Source organism: Leucoraja erinacea, chromosome 14 (genome assembly GCF_028641065.1).
Source record: "Leucoraja erinacea ecotype New England chromosome 14, Leri_hhj_1, whole genome shotgun sequence".
NCBI lineage: Eukaryota > Metazoa > Chordata > Chondrichthyes > Rajiformes > Rajidae > Leucoraja > Leucoraja erinaceus.
Window position 1 is genome coordinate 2,127,296 of NC_073390.1, and position 20,924 is coordinate 2,148,219.

Here is a 20,924-nt window from a genome sequence, read left to right on the forward strand (position 1 = left end):
ACACGCAGCCGCCGGCCCGCGGCTGAACCCAGGACTCTGGACACCGCCGCCAGAACGTCGTCCCAGCCCCCGGACCGGACCGGAAATAATATTTCTACAACTGAATCTTGCACAATGCAGAATTGCCACCTTCACCTGGACAGCTCTGCAAACATCTTTCATAAACCACTGCCAGTCATTTGTGGGTAGAATGATGAAGCATGGCGGACGGACTACATACCCCAATCAGCATCAATGGTGCCAAAGTGGAAATAATTGAGTGTTTTAAGTTCCTTGGCATTATTATAGCCCATGATCTGCCATTGACCAACCACAATGTTGCACCAGCCAAAGCGGCAACTCAACACCTGTACTTCCTAACAAGTCTGGATATCTCCAACTTGTACAGAAACATCGCAGAAAGCATACTGCTGAGTTAGATCGCTGCTTGGTTTGGAAACTCTGCCCAAAACCACAAAATTTGCAAATTCATGGTGCACCTTCAGTTAACTGCAGCATATATATATTTTTGATTGAAGTGATTTGTATTGTAAATAAAACCTGCTCGGTCATTCAGACGGCCAGGGTCGATCTTTGCTTTGGTCTTAACTTCATTTTCCTAGACACTTCTTATAACGCTTCAATTCTCCAGTAATCAAAAAAAATCCTAATAATAGTTCTATGCTTTCCCTCAGTAATGAAATAGAAAGATTCACAACTCATTAGAAAGATCCCCTCAGCTTAGTCTCATGTGGTCACACTTGGACTCTGATTCTAAGCCCCATTTCCAAATCCCCCAGATGGATAAACATTATCGCACATCTACCTTAAGCTGCAGCAGAATCGCGCATTTCAATAAAATCACCCCTTTTTCAACGCTAACAAACACAATCCCACATGCGCTCAATCTTGCCATAAAGACCACACTAAACTAGTGAAGTAACGCTACACCTACAACCTTCCTTAAAGTAGGAGATCAAAGACATTCAGTATCCCTGAGCAGTCTTGGAAAGCTGCAGTTGCAGCACATGGCTTTTTTAACAATTCAGATTAGAGATACAGCGAGGAAGCAGGCCCTTCAGCCCACCAAGTCCGCACCAACCGGCAATCCCCGCATATTAACACTATCCTACACGTACTAAGGACAATTTTACACATACACCAAGCTAATCAAACTACACACCTGTATGCCTTTAGAGTGCGGGAGGAAACTGAAGATCTCGGAGAAACCCCACGCAGTCACGGGGAGAAGGTACACACAGACAGCACCCGTAGTCGGGAGCGAACCTGTGTCTCTGGCGCTACAATGCAGCAACTGGGGTGGATGAATGCAACCTTCATGTGATCCGCCCTGTATCGACGAATGCAATCAACCCGGCGTGCACAATCAAATAAGATCAAATAGAACAAGTTATCCTCCAACTTTAGGCTGTGCACGCCATACGCAAGAAGAAGTGCATTTCTGAGTGCAGGTAGATGGGACTAGGGGAGAATAAGTTTTCGGCATGGACTAGAAGGGCCAAGATTGCCTGTTTCAGTGCTGTAATTGTTATATGGTTATAAGAAGGCAGCAACTCTACCTCTGTGTCACGGTGCCACCCTTCAGGGAGATGCATGGCATTTAGGGAAAACTTGCTGGTTGGCTACAGCTTCATGGAAGGAAGCAGAGGGCAGTGCTCGAAGGTCGATTTCAAACTGAATGCCTGTGACTAGTGGTGTGTGACTGGGATTGGTGCGGGACCTGTCGTTGTTTGTGGCTATATTAACGAATAGATATGAATGTGCTACGCATAATTAGTAAGTTTGCAATGACACTAAAGTAAGTGGTATCATAGATGGCGAAGATGATTATCAAAAAATACCACAGAATCGTGATCATCTGGGCAAGCGGGCTGAAAAATGGTTAATGGAGTTCAATGCAGAAAAGTGTGTGGTGTGGCATTTGGGGAAGTCAAACCAGAGTAGGACCGTCACAGTGAATAGTAGAGCCCAGTAGAGTGTTGTAGAACAGAAGGATCTAGCAGCACAACTACACAATTACCTGAAAGGGACATCACAGGTAGATACAATGGTAAATGCGGCTTTTGGCACGTTGCCCTTCATTAGTCAGGGAATTGAGTAGAGCAGTTGGGACGTTCTGTTACAGTTGTACAAGACATTGATGAGGCCACATTTGGAGTATTGCGTTGTTTTGGTCACCTTGTTACAGGAAGGATGTCATTAAGCAGGAAAGAGTGCAAGGACAATTTACAAGGATGTTGTCAGGACTCAAGGGCCTGAGCAAGTTAGGACTTTATTCCTTGGAACGCAGGAGACTGAAGAGTGATCTTTGTGTCATGAGGGAAATTGAAAGGATGATTGGAGTCTTTTACCCATTGTAGGAGAATCAAGAACCAGAGGACATAGGTTTACAGTGAGGGGATAGATTTAGTTTTGTTTATCACATGTATCAAGCTACAGCAAAAAGCTTTTGTTTGCGTGCTATCCAGACAAAGAAGAGACTAAACATGAAAGATAAAGGATAAAGGGTACAACATTTAGCATATTTAACAGGAACCTGAGGGGCAGCTTTCTCCACTCAGAGAATGGGGAGTATATGGAATGAGCTACCCCAGGAGGTAGTAGAGATAGGTACAATAACATTTAAATGTCACTTGGACAGGTAGATGGATAGGGCATGAACCACATGCCAGCAAATGGGACTAGTGTAGATGGGGCATCTTGGTCAGCTTGGACAAGTTGGGTCAATGGGACTGTTCCTTGCCTCCACCCTTTGCACCCTATTTTAAACAGTAACTTTATGGCACACAAACTAATTAACACAGTGGGCCCACTGCGCCCCTTTGACCATCATGCTAGTTACGTAAAAATGCTCAATTTGCTAACAACCATGTGTTCTTCACTCAACCATACTACCTCTACCTAGTCAAGTTATCCTTTAAATGCCCTGTGGTGACACTTATGCATTCACAATGTAATATAACCTATTTAAAGAACTCTAAAATGCAAGTTACGGATTCAAAATGGCAAGTCACCCCTTTGACATACTTATTCTCTTGTGATACCAATTGTTTTAAATTCCTTACACTTTTACACTTGATTACCTATTATTTGTGATACATTTAATATGATTGTTGAACCTCTCGCTGTTTTAATGGCAATCTCACACTCATTCCATTGTATTATTCTATCAATTATAATTAATCCCCTCTCCAGGTTCATACCCCATATCTTTGCTTTCTCTTCAGGTTTTCAGGCAAATCCAAGTCAACTATTATTGAATCAGATTCTTTAAAATTATTTGTGCGTGTGACAAGCAGTGGGCCGGAGACAACTCTGAGTTCACCAATTTAGCCTATTATCACTATTACCTGCGTTCTAACCCTTTGCCACTGAAATGCAATTGTAATTTCCATAAAATTCAATTCAATCACAAAAAGGCATGTGGCAGATGCAAGTTCTCTTTTAATGATTTTTTTTTTAATTCAGATGGTTATATATATACACATTTTAAATAAATAAAAATATATTATGCGTGTATATATATATATATATGTATATGTGTGTATAAATGTGTGTGTGCGCATATATATATATATACACACATATATATATACACATATATATATATACACATATATATATATACACATATATATATATATATATATATATATATATATATATATATATATATATATATATATATATATATATATATATATATATATATATATATACACATATATATATATATACACATATATATATATACACATATATATACATACATACATACATATATATATATGTATGTATATATATATATATATATATATATATATACACACATATATATATATATACATACATACACACACACACATATATATATTTTTTAATTTATTTAAAATCAAGGATACATTACCATCTTTGCTACTCAAATGATTTGCCATCTATCCAGTAAAGCTCTTTGCAAAATAACTAAATATTTACCATTAACCACAAAGGGTGGTTCACACAGTTTGCTTTATATAGGCATGTTTGTGGGGAACAAAGTATTATCTACTCTACTGCAGGTGAATGGGACAAAAAGCATACAATAGAGAATAAAAGTAGAAATTACAAGCAATTTCCAATTCTAGTATGAGAGCAGATCTACTTATGGAATTTTGGAATACTATTTCAAGTATTTGATCAAGTGAAATGAATCAGCAGAGTTCACATTTTCACAAACAACTTTGTCAAACTTGCATTCTTGAGGATGATGCACAATGAAGGGTGTGGGAATTTTTTTTTTTTTTAAACAATCTATGGCAATGAAAAATCATGCATAAACTACATTCAATCTGTGCAACAGTTCAAATAGCACATCCTCACTGACCAGAGCTCGTTTTCTTGCCTTTCAATAATGGGCGGCACGGTGGTGGAGTTGTTGCCTTACAGTTCCAGAGGTCCAGGTTGGATCTTGAATACGGGTGCTTGCTTATACATTCTCCTCGTGACCTGCATGGGTTTTCTCCGGGTATCTCTCCACACTCCAAAGACGTACAGGTTTGCGAGTTAATTGGCTTAGTATAATTGTAAAATAGTCCCTAGTTTGTGTAGGATATAGTGTGCGGGGATAGTTGGTTGGCACTGACTTGGTGGGCCGAAGGGCCTGTTTCCATGCTGTATCTCTAAACTAAAAGCTGCCCCTTAGCCATTATAGCCTATTGTACAGATAACTGACAACAGCAACATTTCTCAGGTTACAGAAACATTTTAAATGTCCTATATTTTGCCCATAATATAATGTTTTATATATCAAGACAGTCTGACAAATTTAGGGAATTCCATATTATACCAAGTGATTTTTTTCTGTTCGCGGCTTATTGGTTATCTCCACTCCACTGCGTCACATGACAAAAGGACCTTCCCTTCACTCTACCTATTGTACTTTGCATTTAGCTTGATTGTATTTGTGTATAGTGTTATCTGAATTCATAGAATGCAAAACAAAGCTTTTCGCTGTATCATGGTACATGTGGCAATAATAAGCCTAAACTTTAATTATCTTGCATAATAGTCAGGTTCACACACCAAGACGAGAAGAATACCAAATACTTTTGATGTTAGGTTCAGCAGCTTCTATTTTAAATTAATTTTAAAAACTATCACCATATCACATTATAACAGGACAACAGATCTAGCATTTTTCTAAGATGACCTTCAGTCGGAAAGTCATTTTAGCAAAATAAACTTAAAACAAGCTTCAACCCTAGCCACTAGATGGGGTGCTCTAACTGGCAGAAAACTACAGGCCCATCACAAATTTACAAATCTAGCTGGCACAAGTAACTTACAAGCACAACTACGGGATACAACCCTGATCATCCTACAGTCCAGCTGAAAACACATTTACAATGAGAAAAAAAATGTATTTGCTACATCAAAGAATAGACCAGAAAGAACAGGATTTAACTTTTGTTTTCGGCAAGCCCAAAACTGCACACCAGTAGTTGGCCAAGCAAGGGTCAAGCACATTTACAAGTTTGACAAAATATACAAATCCTGAATTATTCTACAATCTTAATTATTCAAAACATACGTCACACAAAGGGATGTTATACCTTTATTGCCCCAATTATTGTACCTGTAGTTGTTCATGTCACCAATTATTGACAACATGACTCAACGTCAATACTAAGTAAGGGATTTCAATAATGCAAACAGGCTGAAGTAGATGAAACCATTAACCATCAAAATTATCACTGAATTCCACAATTGACATTCACATTTGTACAGAATTTGTCAATTATATATGTTTCTGTAAATGGGTCACTAATCAGGCTTCACAGCTTTTTAATAATCTAGACGATCACATGGAATTTCCTTAAAGATAAACTATCTGGAACGCAACAAGAGAGTGATGGCGGCAGATTGCAGTTAAAAAAAACAAAAAAACAGCTGCTCACTTGCTAAAAGTGCAAAGATAAACTGCTGGAGGAACTTGGTCGGTCAGACAGCATCTGAGGTGGGGAGTGGACTGATAACACCATGGGCTGGGACCCTTCAGATCGAATAGCTCAGACCTAAAATGTTGTCCATCCATTTCCTCCCACAAATGCTGCCTGTCCTGCTGAGTTCCTCCAGCATTTTGATTTTTTGCTCAAAGTTTCATCATCGGCAGTCTCCTGTCATCACTTAGTAAAGGTACCGATGTGCAAAATATAATTGGGCATGGGACTAAACTGGCCAACTGTTTTAAAGAGCCAGATAATACAAGACTAATGTTCTTCTCCAGTCCTGCAAGATGTTACCATACAGAAATAGGACTGAACCGATTTGTGTATTACTTTTTATTTAGCAGACCTTAAAAAAGCAGTTTAAAAAACATACTTCAAACTATTCAACAATACTAATTCCAGTAATAATGGATAACTTCAAATAACAAATAGCAAAATTCTAGTTCTTTGAAGCCAATTCTGCTTCAGTTAACATTAATGGAGCTTAGCTCAAAATGCCAGATGCAGCTATTTGTTTTTCCAGGCAAAAACTAACAATCTTGCACATCAATTATGTAATAGATACAAACTGTATCAAGATTATTAATTTGTTAGAATGTGCAATGGACTGAATTAATCTCATGTGTTATACTTAATTTCTGCTAACGCCAAAAACTTAAAAACTCTTCGGCCAATATTTAAAACTTGGAGACACAGTTACATTTAAACACTACTATCTACACCTTGCCAACCAATTCCGCAACTATGGCTGCATCACAAACTTTCTTCAGTAAAATATGTTGCTGACCAAACCAAATAAAATCTACTGTAACTCAAGATCAATGCAAAGTAGATGAATTAGCCCCTTGAAGGAGAATGTGGTGTAAAATGTTAAACATCAAGATACGTATTCTGTGATTGAGAGTGGTACAGCAGTAGAGTTGCTGCCTTACGACGGAGACCCTGGTTCGATCCCGACTAAGGGTGATATCTGTACGGAGTTTGCACATTCTTCCTGTGACTGCATGGGTTTTCCCTGGGTGATCCTGTTACCTCCCGAATTCAAGTAGGCTTGTAGGTTAATTGGCTGTAAATTGTCGCTAATGCGTAGGATAGAACTAGTGTATGGGTGATTGCTGGTATGCGCGAACACGGTGTGCCAAAGTGCCTGGCTCCACACTGTATCTTTAAACTAAACATAGGCAAACAGGACCAAAAATATGTTCAAACTTTTGCTACTAAAATTAATTGTGTTGTAATGCCCGCCAACAATTCAATGTGTTTAGCAGATGGTTGGGTTCATTTCATCCTTGCTACACTTCCAAAAACTCACCTAACGTACCAGACCAAAGCAATCAATAACAGCTGAACGTCAGATGCGCCTGACTTTAAAACAAACACTGCACATATTAAGCAACATTTAGTCATCCATCTGAATTTTTAAAACAGCCACATTAAGAAAATCCATTCAAGACACATTGACACGGAAGTATTAGACCATTTAACTACGCATATTTCTTCCAAAATGCAAGGTCACATTAAATGCATTTTTTCACAAATGTCATTTTCACTGATTAACTAGTTTGAGATTTTGAGTATCCAGGTTACTTTAAAATAAACATTCACAAACCTGTTAGTAACTTTTCAAAATGATTCAGACTACATACAGGAACTAAACTAAAGCAATAATCTAAAGATATGTCATTGTTTAAAATCAGAACATATATGGTGCTAAACCATTTGGCCGTACTGTCTGTTACTGCAGTGCAGAGGCCTACAAATTGCAATGAATATCAAAACCACACCCACTGTCAGGAAACAGCACTGCGTGTCCATGTGCAACATGTCGATTAAAAAGCCAGGCCTCCTATGCACATGCAGATTCACCGCATGCTTTAATTCATCTAACTTTATAATACGAGAACCAGCACTTTAAGACTTCCAACATTCGTGCATTACATTTTCGTTATGTGAAATTAAACATTAACCTAACCAGAACATTAATTTTGAACAAGATTCACAAATTTGAAATAAGCAAGCCTTCAATTCGGTGGCCATAACTTAATTTATTTCTATTAACTGTCAATTTATATTTTAGTAAATGTAACGTTAAGTTACTTTAGTATCAGGTTCAAATCGGCCGACAAAATTAATTCGGCCCGGCAATTTACAAACTGGATTAGGCAGATACACGTCACTCTCCTAGAGGTAACCTTCACTTTACTTCAAATGACGATATCATGTAACCTTAAATCAGTAATTATATATAGTTTTGAAATCGGTAAATGGCCATTTCTGGTCACGACATTCATGTACATCGGTCACTTCGAAAAGAAGAAATGTCCATGAACCCAACATTTCGTTTCACTCCCCCCCTCCTCCCTCCTCCCTCCTGCCCTCCGCCGGCCCACATTATAACTTGAAAAGTGAACTAAATGATTTTTTAAAATAACAAGTTCACTGTATGCAACTTCCAAGGATTTTATTAAAAAAACTCGAGCAGCAAATTGCTCTTACGTGTTCCAAGCAATGCAGCATTGCGCCACTGCTCAAGGTTGCTACAACTTGCCCCATTGCTCGCTAAACACATTTCCCAAAGATGGTTAAAACTTTATTGCACTTCCGTTTTAAATCCAAGCTCTCTCTTCCCCTCCCTCCTCCTCCTCATATATTTTTTTAAATGATCACATGGTTTACTTTATGTCCAGTGCTGTATCCATTTCTATATATAGATAAAGACGAAGTCATATTTTCTCATTTAATGTCAGCAGCTGTGTGTGAGAGTGTGTGTGTGTGGGGGGGTGACACCGACTCTGTGAGTGAGCTGCGCCATGCTCGCAGTACAGCCGCACATGGTTCCTACCGGCGTATCTTCCCCCTCTGGTACCAACGCGTCAGATTAAACTCGTGCAGCAAACGCAACACCTCCAACGTGGTTTCTTCCCCCCCCCCCCCCCCCGGCAGCTAACACCGGGGTGATAACACATTAAATGCTTTTTTTCTACATTAATGCCTACGTGGAGGAAAATTTGAGTGCGCTCTCCCTCGCTGCCGATGGGGTGGGTGTTACATTGCACCATAACCAACCCATATGGTGGCAGGCAGGCAGAGGCCTCGGTACAAGACTCGTGCCTCTCCCTGCACATGGGCTGGGTTACTTTGCACCAGAACCAGCTCTCGTAGCCTTCGCTCGCTGCACATGGGCTGGGTTACATTGCACCAGAACCTGCTCCCATATGGTGGCAAGCAGGCAGAGGCCTCGGTACAACACTCACTCACGCCGCCACTCCCCGCAATTAACACTCAGCGAGGTTTGGGAAAGCTCAGCCCACACCATGCACCAGTGCCCAGTGCCCAGTGCCCGGGCCTGGTCCGCCCGCAATTAACGCCGGGCCGGTGTGAGCGAGGCCGGAGCCCGGCTCCTCCCCGGGAACAGGCCCGGCCGGCCGGCGTCTGGAGGCACCTTGTTCCCCCGGGCTAGGAGGCGCTGCCTTGCCCGGGGAGGGGAGCGTGAGCGGGGCTACAAAGGATGCGCCCCCGGGTCGGGCCCAGCGGCCCAGCGCAGCGCTCTCTACCCCGGCAATCTCACACACACACACGCCAGGCGTCCTTACCCGGGAAGGAAGGACACGCTCCTCCTCCGCTGTCAAGACGTTTGCTTTTCCTTCTCCTGTCCTGCGGATGATAAAAAGAAGAGAGTCAGGCCATGGCGGGGAGGTGTGGGCGGGCGGCACCGGCCGTGGCGGCTCGGCTCGGCTCGGCTCGGCGATCACACGTCCACGCCGCGGATGGAGCTGGATGGCGGGGCACGGGGCGGTAATGGCGTACCTTCCTCCTCAGTCCGCAAAGCCGGACGGACGATCGGCTCGGCGATGCTCGGCTGTCGTCGGCTCGGCTCGGCGATGCTCGGCTGTCGTCGGCTCGGCTCGGCTCGGCTCGGAAACGCTCGGCTACTCTCGGCCACTCCCGCTCCTAGCGCTCCGGAGACGAAGGCAGGGGCACGTGACACCGCCTGGGCCAGCCGAGCCGCCGCTCGCTCCTGGCAACAAATAGTTATTCTCCTTACAACCAACCCTGCCTCTGCTCCACACAACTGCAAACATCCACATCAACTCTCACACACTCAGTGCACTGCATTTTATTTATTTTTGCGCACTAGATTTTTATTTCGTTTTTATTTAGAAAAGTGCCCCAAATAATTTATATTTTCAATATATCACTTTTACAGTGCAACAAAAAAGGAAAGTGCTATTAGTTAGCAGGTCCAGAGAGCATCCGAGGGGGGAAAACTAAAAATCCTGATCTTTTTTTGTCATTAAAAGAGCAACACACCCATTATAATGCTGGGCATTATCCACAAAAAGTAAGAAAACGAACACTACGTCGGATGTTCTATTAACTCACCACAGAGTCTCAGTGAAACACTTTATCCCAATGCCATCCAAGTTTAGCTGATAAAAGTTAGCAATTCATGGATGGAAGTGTTCTCAAATAACCTAAATAGATCGAGCAAAAATATGAATAGAATGTAATGGGAATGCTCAGCAGGCATGTGTGAAAAGAGAAACACAGTTTACTTTTCAGAAGTTCCAGTATCAACAGTATCAACAATTGATCAAAGTAGTTTTGACCATAATATAAAATCTAAAATAAAATAAATAAATAAAATAAAATAAAACTAGTCCTATCTATGCATGTGTCCGTATTTATGTATTGTCTAACTATCATGTTTTATATTGTTTTGAGGATATACACAATTTATGAACTATGTTGCTTACAATTGTACAAATTAGAAATGTTTTGATTTTCTTTCATTTCTATTGATTGAGAATTCTCTCAATCTGTCATTTTCCTAATGGTACAGATTAGAATGGGGAACTGTATATGTAAGGATTTGTAAGCGAGTCTCCATTCTCAGTTACTGTAAATTTGACTAGATTTGCATTATAGTGTACTGTAATAATAAAAAAATATAGCACTTTAGAAAATATTTTCTTTTGCAATTTCATATTTCAGACCACTTAGTAACATTTGTAACAAAGCTTACTTGTCATGATATGGTCATTACAAAATATACAATAATGTCATACTAGCAAAGATTCAGCTTATAAAGACCAAACAATGCTATTTTTTGATTATTGTCTCAGTGAAGGGAACATAATCATTGAAGTATAACATTAAATAGCTACCAATTCTATTCAAGTGTGCAGTCAGTTTATTCATAGAGAATGTTGAAATTGCCAAGAAAGATTGCTGACATTAGAAATTGTTCTTAACAGAAAATTACATTTTCATTATAATTGTTTGAACCCATAACTGATGTATTGGGTTATTTTACTTCTAAATGACAATCTTCCCATGGGGGAATCAACAGAACACAACGTAATAACGTTCTAAAAGATAATATATAGGTTAATTAGGTGCCTGATATCTCACTCTTTTCCATCACAGTCTGTACATTGGAACTGAAAAGGTCTTCCTAAGAAGAGGAATGGTTTGTTCTTAACAAGAATTTGGCTTCATTAAACAAATTGGGAGTATTTACATATTTACATTATTTACAAGTTTCCTTATCCAAAGTGAAAATATTTTTTAATATGTCACAATTTACTGATATGATGTCAACAACTTTCTCGTGACATCATAAAGCAGCTTAACTGCCTTCAGAGTTTAAATTTTATATACCTATGAGTTTTTAGATTATGTGCATTTATGTTCAAAGAATATTGTAAGTAAAATACACTTTTGAATCAACACAAGCACTTCCAATATCACAAATACTGGTGTAATTCTCAGATAGAGTAAATGGAAGGAGCAGGAGGCATCGATAACTGTGGGCAATGACAATCACCACAAGAACTAAATGGGACTTCTTCATCTTGCATATGGCGTACACAGCCTAAAGTTGTAAGACAACTTGTTCTGTTTGATGGTACACAAAAATGCTGGAGAAACTCAGCGGGTGCAGCAGCATCTAGGAGCGAAGGAAATAGGCAACGTTTCGGGCCGAAACCCTTCTTCAGACCCTGGCGTGCAGAACAGTATTTGATCTTCTGTTTGTGCACGCCAGGTTGATTGCATTTATTGAAACAGGGTGTACCACGTGAAGGTTGCAATCTCCCACCCCAACCAAATGGGGCGATCATCATCGTTGGGATATCACTTATTCTTTTAGCGGTGCAGAGGGTTTAATCATTCTTTTATTTCTTATTTTCTTCTTCTGAGGCTATGCCACAGAATCAAAGATGACTTGCTTCCACTGCTGTTTTTGATTAGTTTGGGTATCAGGGTGTTATGGGAAGTAGGCAGGAGAATGGGATTAGGAGGGATAGTTAGATCAGCCATGATTGAATGGTAGAGCAGATTTGATGTGCCGAATGGCCTAGTTCTGTGCCTGTTACCTGTCCTATGACCTGTTTTGTACAATTTGAGATGAGGCTAATGTGTGAACCTTCCATAGATAGGGCAGGAGGTGAGTTTTGGCACAGGTGGGTGAGTAGTTTGTGAGGTATTATGGTTATACTGCAGCTTGTCTCTGTGTCTTCTGATGCATGGACTTTAAACTTATTATTACACATTGCAGTCTATTGTGTGTTCCACTTTATAACAATTACAGAATACTTTCATGCAAAATTTGTTGAGGAAAAAAAAAGTTCAATCTGTTTTATGATGTAATTTGATATTCTGATGTTATTGAAATAAAATAAGAATATACATCGATGTTCATCTCCATGTGAATGTCTTTGGAATCCATATAGAATCTAATGGTGGAGTCTACCTTTGTTCAGATTCCCTGTCAAGGTCTAGGCTGTGATCAGGGCTAAATCATTCTTTCAAGATTACGGAGAGTCGGTTTGTCAAGGAAGACTCTCTCTAACTTCTACAGGTGCATAGTAGAGAGCATGCTGACCGGTTGCATCGTGGCTTGGTTCGGCAATTTGAGCGCCCTGGAGAGGAAAAGACTACAAAAAGTAGTAAACACTGCCCAGTCCATCATCGGCTCTGACCTTCCTTCCATCGAGGGGATTTATCGCAGTCGCTGCCTCAAAAAGGCTGGCAGTATCATCAAAGACCCACACCATCCTGGCCACACACTCATCTCCCTGCTACCTTCAGGTAGAAGGTACAGGAGCCTGAAGACTGCAACGACCAGGTTCAAGAATAGCTACTTCCCCACAGCCATCAGGCTATTAAACCTGGCTCGGACAAAACTCTGATTATTAATAACCACTTTCTGCTATTTGCACTTAATCAGTTTATTTATTCATGTGTGTATATATTTATATCATGGTATATGGACACATTTATCTGTTTTGTAGTAAATGCCTACTATTTTCTGTGTGCTTAAGCAAAGCAAGAATTTAATTGTCCTATACAGGGACACATGACAATAAACTCACTTGAACTTGAACTTGAACTTCAATTGAGATATCAAACCAAAGTATCATCAACCCACTCAGACAAATGATGAAGATTCCTTGCAAGGATTTGATAAAAGAGCAGCTTGGATTAACCTGGCCAAAATATATCCCTCTATCTCATTCTATTCCATGCATGTTATCTCATCTTCCCCTTTCATTCCAACTCACAACCTGGTTCCATTACTCCATGACCTATCATCCACATCAACCTACTGGGCCTCCCATCCCTCCCCTAACTAGTTCATACTGCCCACCATCCCCATCCTCACCTGATTCCACCTAAGGCCTGCCAGTTCTTGCCCCACTGCTCCCCATCACCTCTTTATGCTAGTTATCTCCCCTCTACATTCTCAGACTTGAGTGTCAACCTAAAACGTATCTGCCTCCACATGATCCACTAAGTTCCTCCAGTAATTTGATTCCAGCATCTGCAGTCACCCATCACACAGTATTTGAATAGTTTGGATTGATTGCTTTTTTTTAATGTTTCGATCATTTACATTTTTTAAATTATTTTTATTGTCCCCAAGGCCCATTTGCAACTGCAGAATTGCTGTACCTTGCTTTAGTCCTTCCAGCTGTGGAGGATTAGTGAGTTCAAACCTCTGTATCCTGCCCAGACAAGAACAATCAGGTGAGAACTAAGAGTCCAAGTGGCAGACCAAACACAGCAAGTTTGATCCAATGTGCAGGAATGAGCTGCAGATGCTGATTTAAACCAAATATAGACACAAAATGCTGGAGTAACTCAGCGGGACAGGCAGCATCCCTGGAGAGAAGGAATCAGTGATGTTTCGGGTCGAGTCCCTTCTTCAGACTGATTTGACCCAATATATTATGATGTAGACAAGCCTATATTGTACTCAGCGTGACAATATGATCTGCTGACAACTCCAGTCCATTTTAAAAGAGCCCAGAAAAGATTATTGGGTTGTTTTTTGGAGCGTGCCCACCATTCAATAAGATTATGGCTGATTCAACTTTCCTCGCGTCGACTTTATCATAAACCCTGATACCCATAGTGATTAAAAACCCTTACTATATTCCCTACATACTCATGACTGTGCAACCAAATTCTCCTCTCCACGGCTTCCTTCTCTGGACAGGTTTCTGCAGCGCACGAGCCATGCCTGCTGTTGGGATACAGCCACAGCTCGCTGGGCTTCTCAAGTTCACAAGTTATAGGAGTAGAATTAGGCCATTGGGCCCATCGAGTCCACTCCGCCATTCAATCATGGCTGATCTCTGCCACCTAATCCCATTTTCCTCCCTTCTCCCCATAACCCTTGATTCCCATTCTAATCAAGAACTTGTCTATCTCTGCCTTAAAAATATCCACTGACTTGGCCTCCACAGCCCTCTGGGGCTTCCCTCTAGGGGTGGGTTCTTGAATTCACAGTGCATGAGCCAGGCCTGCAGCTGGCATGCGGTCGGGATTCCTTTCACCGATAATGGCTGAAGTCGTAGATCAGCCTCAGAAATGGGCAGCAAAATGGCAGATGGAGTTTAACCTGGGCAAGTGTGAGATGTTGCACTTTAGGAGGTAAAATTAAAGAGGAAAGTGTACAATTAATGGCATGAATCTTAACAGCATTAATGTACAGAGAGAACTTGAGGTCCATCAATAACTCCCTCAGTTCAGTTTAGAGGTTCAGCGTCGAAACAGGACTTTCGGTTCACAATCTTGGAGAAGATCTCGGAGAAGATCTCGGAGAAGATCTCGGAGAAAAAACATGCGGTCACAATTAGAACGTACAAACTCCACAAAAACAGCAGGTGAGGATCGAAACCAAGTGTCCGGCGCTGTGAGGCAGCAGATCTACCATTGCGCAACGGTGCCACTTGAATTGTTTTCTCTGGAATGCGGACGATTGCCGGGTGACCTGATGGAACATAGGGTAAACAGTCAGAATCTTTTTCCAAGGATGGAAAAGATCAAACACTAGAGGACATAGCTGTAAAGTGAGAGGGGAAAAGTTTAAAGGAGATTGACAGGGCAAGTTTTTACGCAGAGTGTGGTGAGTGTTTGGAGTACGCTGCCAGGGGTGGTGGTTGAAGCTGAAACGTTAGTAGCATTTAAAATACTTTTGGGCAAATGGATATGCAGGGAATGGAGGGATTATTAAGAATAAGGGGTGGGCCATGTAGGACTGAGATGAGGAAAAAAAATGTCACCCAGAGAGTCATAGAGTCCTAGAATCATAGAGTGATACAGTGTGGGAACAGGACCTTCGGCCCAATTCGCCCACATCAGCCAACATGTCCCAGCTACACTAGTCCCACTTGCCTGCGCTTGGTCCAATTCCCTACAAACCTGTCTTATCCATGTACCTGGCTAACTATTTCTTAAACGATGGGATAGTCCACGCCTCAACTACCTCCTCTGGCAGCTTGTTCCATACACCCACCACCCTTTGTGTGAAAAAGTTATCCCTCGGAATCCTATCTTTTCCTCTTCACCTTGAACCTATGTCCTCTGGTCCTCGATTCCCCTACACTGGGCAAAAGACTCTGTGCATCTACCCAATCTATTCCCCTCATAATTTTGTATACCTCTATAAGATCTCCCCTCATCCTCCTGCGCTACATGGAATAGAGACCCAACCTACTCAACCTCTCCCTATAGCTCACACCCTGGCAACATCCTCGTAAATCTTTTCTGAACCCTTTCAAGCTTCACAACATCTTTCCTATAACATGGTGCCCAGAACTGAACACAAATTCTAAATGTGGTCTCATACAACAGCAACATCAACCTCCCAACTTCTATACTGAATACTCTGACTGATGAAGGCCAATGTGCCAAAAGCCTTTTTGACCACCTTATCTACCTGCGACTTGACCTTCAAGGACCCATGCATCTGTACTACCATTTTCTGTGTAGGTCCTGCCCTTGTTCGACGTCCCAAAATGCAACACCTCACATTTCTCTGTATTAAATTCCATCAACCATTCTTCCACTAACTTTTGTGTCTTTTGAGAGTTGTAAATCTGTGGAATTCTCTGCCGCAGAAGGCAGTGGGGGCCGATTTACTGGGTGGTTTCAAGAGAGAGTTAATTTGGCTGACGGAATCAAGGGATATGGGGAAAAAGCAGGAACGGGGCACCGATTCTGGATGATCAGCCATGATCTTACTGAATGGCGGTGCTGGTTCGAAGGGCTGAATGGCCTACTCCTGCATCTATTTTCTATGTTGCTCTGTTTCTATGGGTTATGCACAGGTAGATGTGATGCTCTTGTTGTTATGTTCAGCACAGACATTGTGGGCTTGTTCTTACACTGCACTCATTTTTGTTCTATGTAATAATCTCCTGAAGCTGATCTGAGACATCCTTGGCCCTCAACACCAGGGAAGCAACATCATCCTGGAGTCATGCTTGAGGCATAGAAATACTTATCTGTTTCCCTTACAATTAAATCCCCTGTGTCTTCAGCTCTGCTATTCTTTTCACCTCCTTCCTCTGCTGCCGAGCCACCCACTGTGCCATTAACTTGTTTTTTTCTCTGCTGCTGAGAAGTCATCATCCCCCAAAAACATCGAAAACGATTGATCTGCTTGAGAGGGGAATGCCCACGGGGACTTTATGTTATTTGCTTTCTTCTCCTCTGCCAGCTTGACAGCTTTAGTTTAGTTTAGAGATACAGCGCGGAAACAGGCCCTCCGGCCCAATGAGTCTGCACCGACCAGTGATCCCCGCACATTAACACTGTCCTACAATTTACATTTTCCCCAAGCCAATTAACCTACAAACCTGTACGTCTTTGGAGTGTGGGAGGAAACCGGAGATCTTGGAGAAAACCCACGCAGGTCACGGAGAGAATGTACAAACTCCATACAGACAGCACCCGTAGCCAGGTTTGAACCTGGGTCTTTGGTGCTGTAAGCGCTGTAATAGCCCTGTCCCACGGTACGAGTTCATTCAAAGAGCTCTCCCGAGTTTAAAATAAAATCAAACTCGTGGTAAGCACGGAGAATGAACGTAGCGGGTACGTCGGAGCTCGGGGACGTCTCTTAGCGGCTCGTAACGCTAACGGCAGGTACTCGGGAAGACTCGCTAACGGCAGGTAAGCACGGGAAGACTCGCTAACGGCAGGTACTCGGGAAGACTCGCTAACGGCAGGTAAGCACGGGAAGACTCGGGAAGATTTTTCAACATGTTGAAAAATGTCCACGAGAGCCCCGAGTACCGACGAGTGGCCATCACCGTAAATCTCCGAGTTCGAATCAGGACAAATTCGGGAGAACTCTTGGAATGAACTCGTCCTGTGGGCAGCAACTCTACCGCTGCGCCACTGTGCTACTCTCTTTTTGGCTTGGAGGTGACCATGCCTCTAAGTGTGCTATACACAAAGATGTCAGCCTAACGGATGCTGCACAGAGACTCCAAACACAAGTTCAGCTCTAATACATGCACCTCCACTAGCTACAGCGGACATTAGGCCAGCTTCCCACACGTTACAAAGCCAAGAACTGATTAGTCAAGAGTGTTTTATTGTCATATGTCTCAGATAGAATAATGAAATTCTTACTTGCAGCAGCACAACAGAATATGTAGACATAGTGCACTGTAAACAATATAATAAATAAGAGGGGAGGAGGGGAATGGAAAGGAAAAAGGAAGAGGAGGAGCCCGAGAGCTGAGGTAAAGCTGAGAAGGGGAGGAGATAGCAAGGGCTACTGGAATTGGGAGTTCATATATATACTAGACTAAGTGGGACCCGTTGGGTTCCAGCATCACACAGGAGGGCTGGTCATCCAACGCAATATTCCACCTCTCCACCAATTCTAATATTGGTGACCAGTTGGGGGGGGCTTTCTGGAGGGCTAGTATGGGTGTTGTGGGCTGAAGGGACTGGTTTCCAGAGGGCTAGTATGTAAATTGTGTGCCAAATGGATTCTTGAGCTGGCGTCTCAGTCAATCAAGCCTGTTGTGCTGGCAACTCACTCACTCACGGCTGGTGGGCTGGTAGTTGACTCACGACTAATCCTTGAAATTCTATTTCAAGCAGGGTGTAAGGCCACCAAATTCAAGTGCAGGTTCATACCATTTGAAGTAGGGTGCAAAGCCACTAAAGACAGCGAGTCGTGACCTCTCCCTCCTCCATCTTGCAGAGACTGAGCCACACCCACATTTCCGGGTTTTATAACCACTCCCCACCCCACCGGAAAAGGTGTGGCTTTCATGGAGTGATTGACAGGAGAGAGATTCTCAACATTAAAAAAAAAAACTAATAACACTTTTATTTTTCATTGATGGGAAGAATTCTCTGCACCTGCTCAGCGGAGGGGGACTGAGTAAGATGGCCAAAAATCACAGCCGTATGTGGTAGCGGTTTATCTAAAATCAATATACAGTACAAAACAGGAAGTAAGTGCATTTACAGTAGTGCCTTTTAACTTCAAGCCAAAGCACCCAAGCCACCATTTGCAGTAAGTAGTGCCTTTCAACTTCATGCCACCATTTGCAGTAAGTGATGTCTTTCAACTTCAAGCCACACCTAAGCCACCATTTGCAGTAAGTAGTGCTTTCAACTTCAAGCCAAAGCACCCAAGCCACCATTTGCAGTAAGTAGTGCCTTTCAACTTCATGCCAACATTTGCAGTAAGCAATGCCTTTCAACTTCAAGCCATTGCCCCCAAGCCATCATTTGCAGTAAGTACTGCCTTTCAACTGCAAACCAAAGCACCCAAGCCACCATTTGCAGTAAGTAGTGCCTTTCAACTTCAAGCCAAAACACCCAAGCCACCATTTGCAGTAAGTAGTGCCTTTCAACTTCATGCCACCATTTGCAGTAAGTAGTGCCTTTCAATTTCAAGACACACCCAAGCCAAGCCAACCAGGGGGAGGGAGGGGGGGAGGGGGGGGGGGGGCGCGCTTTCTGGAGCGCTAGTATGAACCATTTTAGAACCAATAGACATTTTTTTTTTTGCAAGCTTTAGAACCAATAGACATCTTTTTGCAAGCTTTAGAACCAATAGAGACACATTTTGCAAGCTTTAGAACCAATAGACATTGTTTTGCATGCTTTAGAACCAATAGACATTTTTTTGCAAGCTTTAGAACCAATGGACATTTTTTTGCAAGCTTTAGAACCAATAGACATTTTTTGCAAGCTTTAGAACCAATAGACACTTTTTTGCAAGCTTTAGAACCAATAGACATTTTTTGCAAGCTTTAGAACCAATAGAGACATTTTTTGCAAGCTTTAGAACCAATAGAGATTTTTTTTGCAAGCTTTAGAACCAATAGACATTTTTTGAAAGCTTTAGAACCAATAGAAACATAGAAACATAGAAATTAGGTGCAGGTGTAGGCCATTCGGCCCTTCGAGCCTGCACCGCCATTCAATATGATCATGGCTGATCATCTAACTCAGTATCCCGTACCTGCCTTCTCTCCATACCCTCTGATCCCCTTGGCCACAAGGGCCACATCTAACTCCCTCTTAAATATAGCCAATGAACTGGCCTCAACTACCCTCTGTGGCAGAGAGTTTCAGAGATTCACCACTCTCTGTGTGAAAAAAGTTCTCCTCATCTCGGTTTTAAAGGATTTCCCCCTTATCCTTAAGCTGTGACCCCTTGTCCTGGACTTTCCCAACATCGGGAACAATCTTCCTGCAATCTAGCCTGTCCAACCCCTTAAGAATTTTGTAAGTTTCTATAAGATCCCCTCTCAATCTCCTAAATTCTAGAGAGTATAAACCAAGTCTATCCAATCATTCTTCATAAGACAGTCTTGACATCCCAGGAATCAGTCTGGTGAACCTTCTCTGCACTCCCTCTATGGCAATAATGTCCTTCCTCAATAGACATCTTTTTGCAAGCTTTAGAACCAAGAGACACATTTTTTGCAAGCTTTAGAACCAATAGACATTGTTTTGCAAGCTTTAGAACCAATAGACATTTTTCTGCAAGCTTTAGAACCAATAGAGACACTTTTTGCAAGCTTTAGAACCAATAGACACTTTTTTGCAAGCTTTAGAATCAATAGACATTTTTTTGCAAGTTTTAGAACCAATAGACACTTTTTTTTGCAAGCTTTAGAACCAATAGACACATTCCACAAGCATTTTAGAACCACTAAGGGCGCTTACATTTGAGTAGACATGTGTTCAGTGTTATTCACAGCTCAGAGAAACGTGACCCTCTGCCTTCCTCCATCTTGAAGAGTGAGTGAGGCACACCACTTCCTGGTTTTATAGTCCCTCCCCCCTGCCGCCAGCGGGGGCAGCAGAGAGAATGGGGAATTTTGTAAAAACATGAATATCTCTGTCATTTTTAATCGAATGGAAAAATCCTCGGCACACATGCGGCGGAGGGGGGCTCTGAGCAAGGTGGCCTAAAATGACGGCCGTAGGTGGCGGCGTTCTCTCAGAAATCGCAGCACAGATGGCCAAAACCGGTCGAGAACAGACATTTAGTAATATAGATATGTATCCTGCACCTATTTTCTATGTTTCTATATATACACATACATAAAAAACAAACAAACAATAATAATGAACAAAGACAAAACTGATGCCCCCAAATCT

The 20,924-nt window shown here is 41.9% G+C and overlaps 1 protein-coding gene across 9 annotated transcripts in view; it reads right to left on the bottom strand.

Annotated features, from left to right (window-relative positions):
- eif4g1a (eukaryotic translation initiation factor 4 gamma, 1a) overlaps positions 1–9,961 on the bottom strand; it is a 105,212-nt gene extending 95,251 nt beyond the window's left edge. For 6 of the 9 annotated variants that reach the window (XM_055645366.1, XM_055645369.1, XM_055645370.1 and 3 more), the window contains exons 1-2: positions 9,795–9,956; positions 9,581–9,641 (exon numbers count right to left, since the gene is read on the bottom strand). The gene's annotated coding sequence lies outside the window, so the exon portion shown is untranslated. Of the gene's footprint in view, positions 1–9,580; positions 9,642–9,794 lie in introns of all 9 variants that reach the window. The other 3 variants (XM_055645365.1, XM_055645372.1, XM_055645371.1) reach the window with 3 other exon arrangements.
- Positions 9,962–20,924: the final 10,963 nt, after the last annotated feature.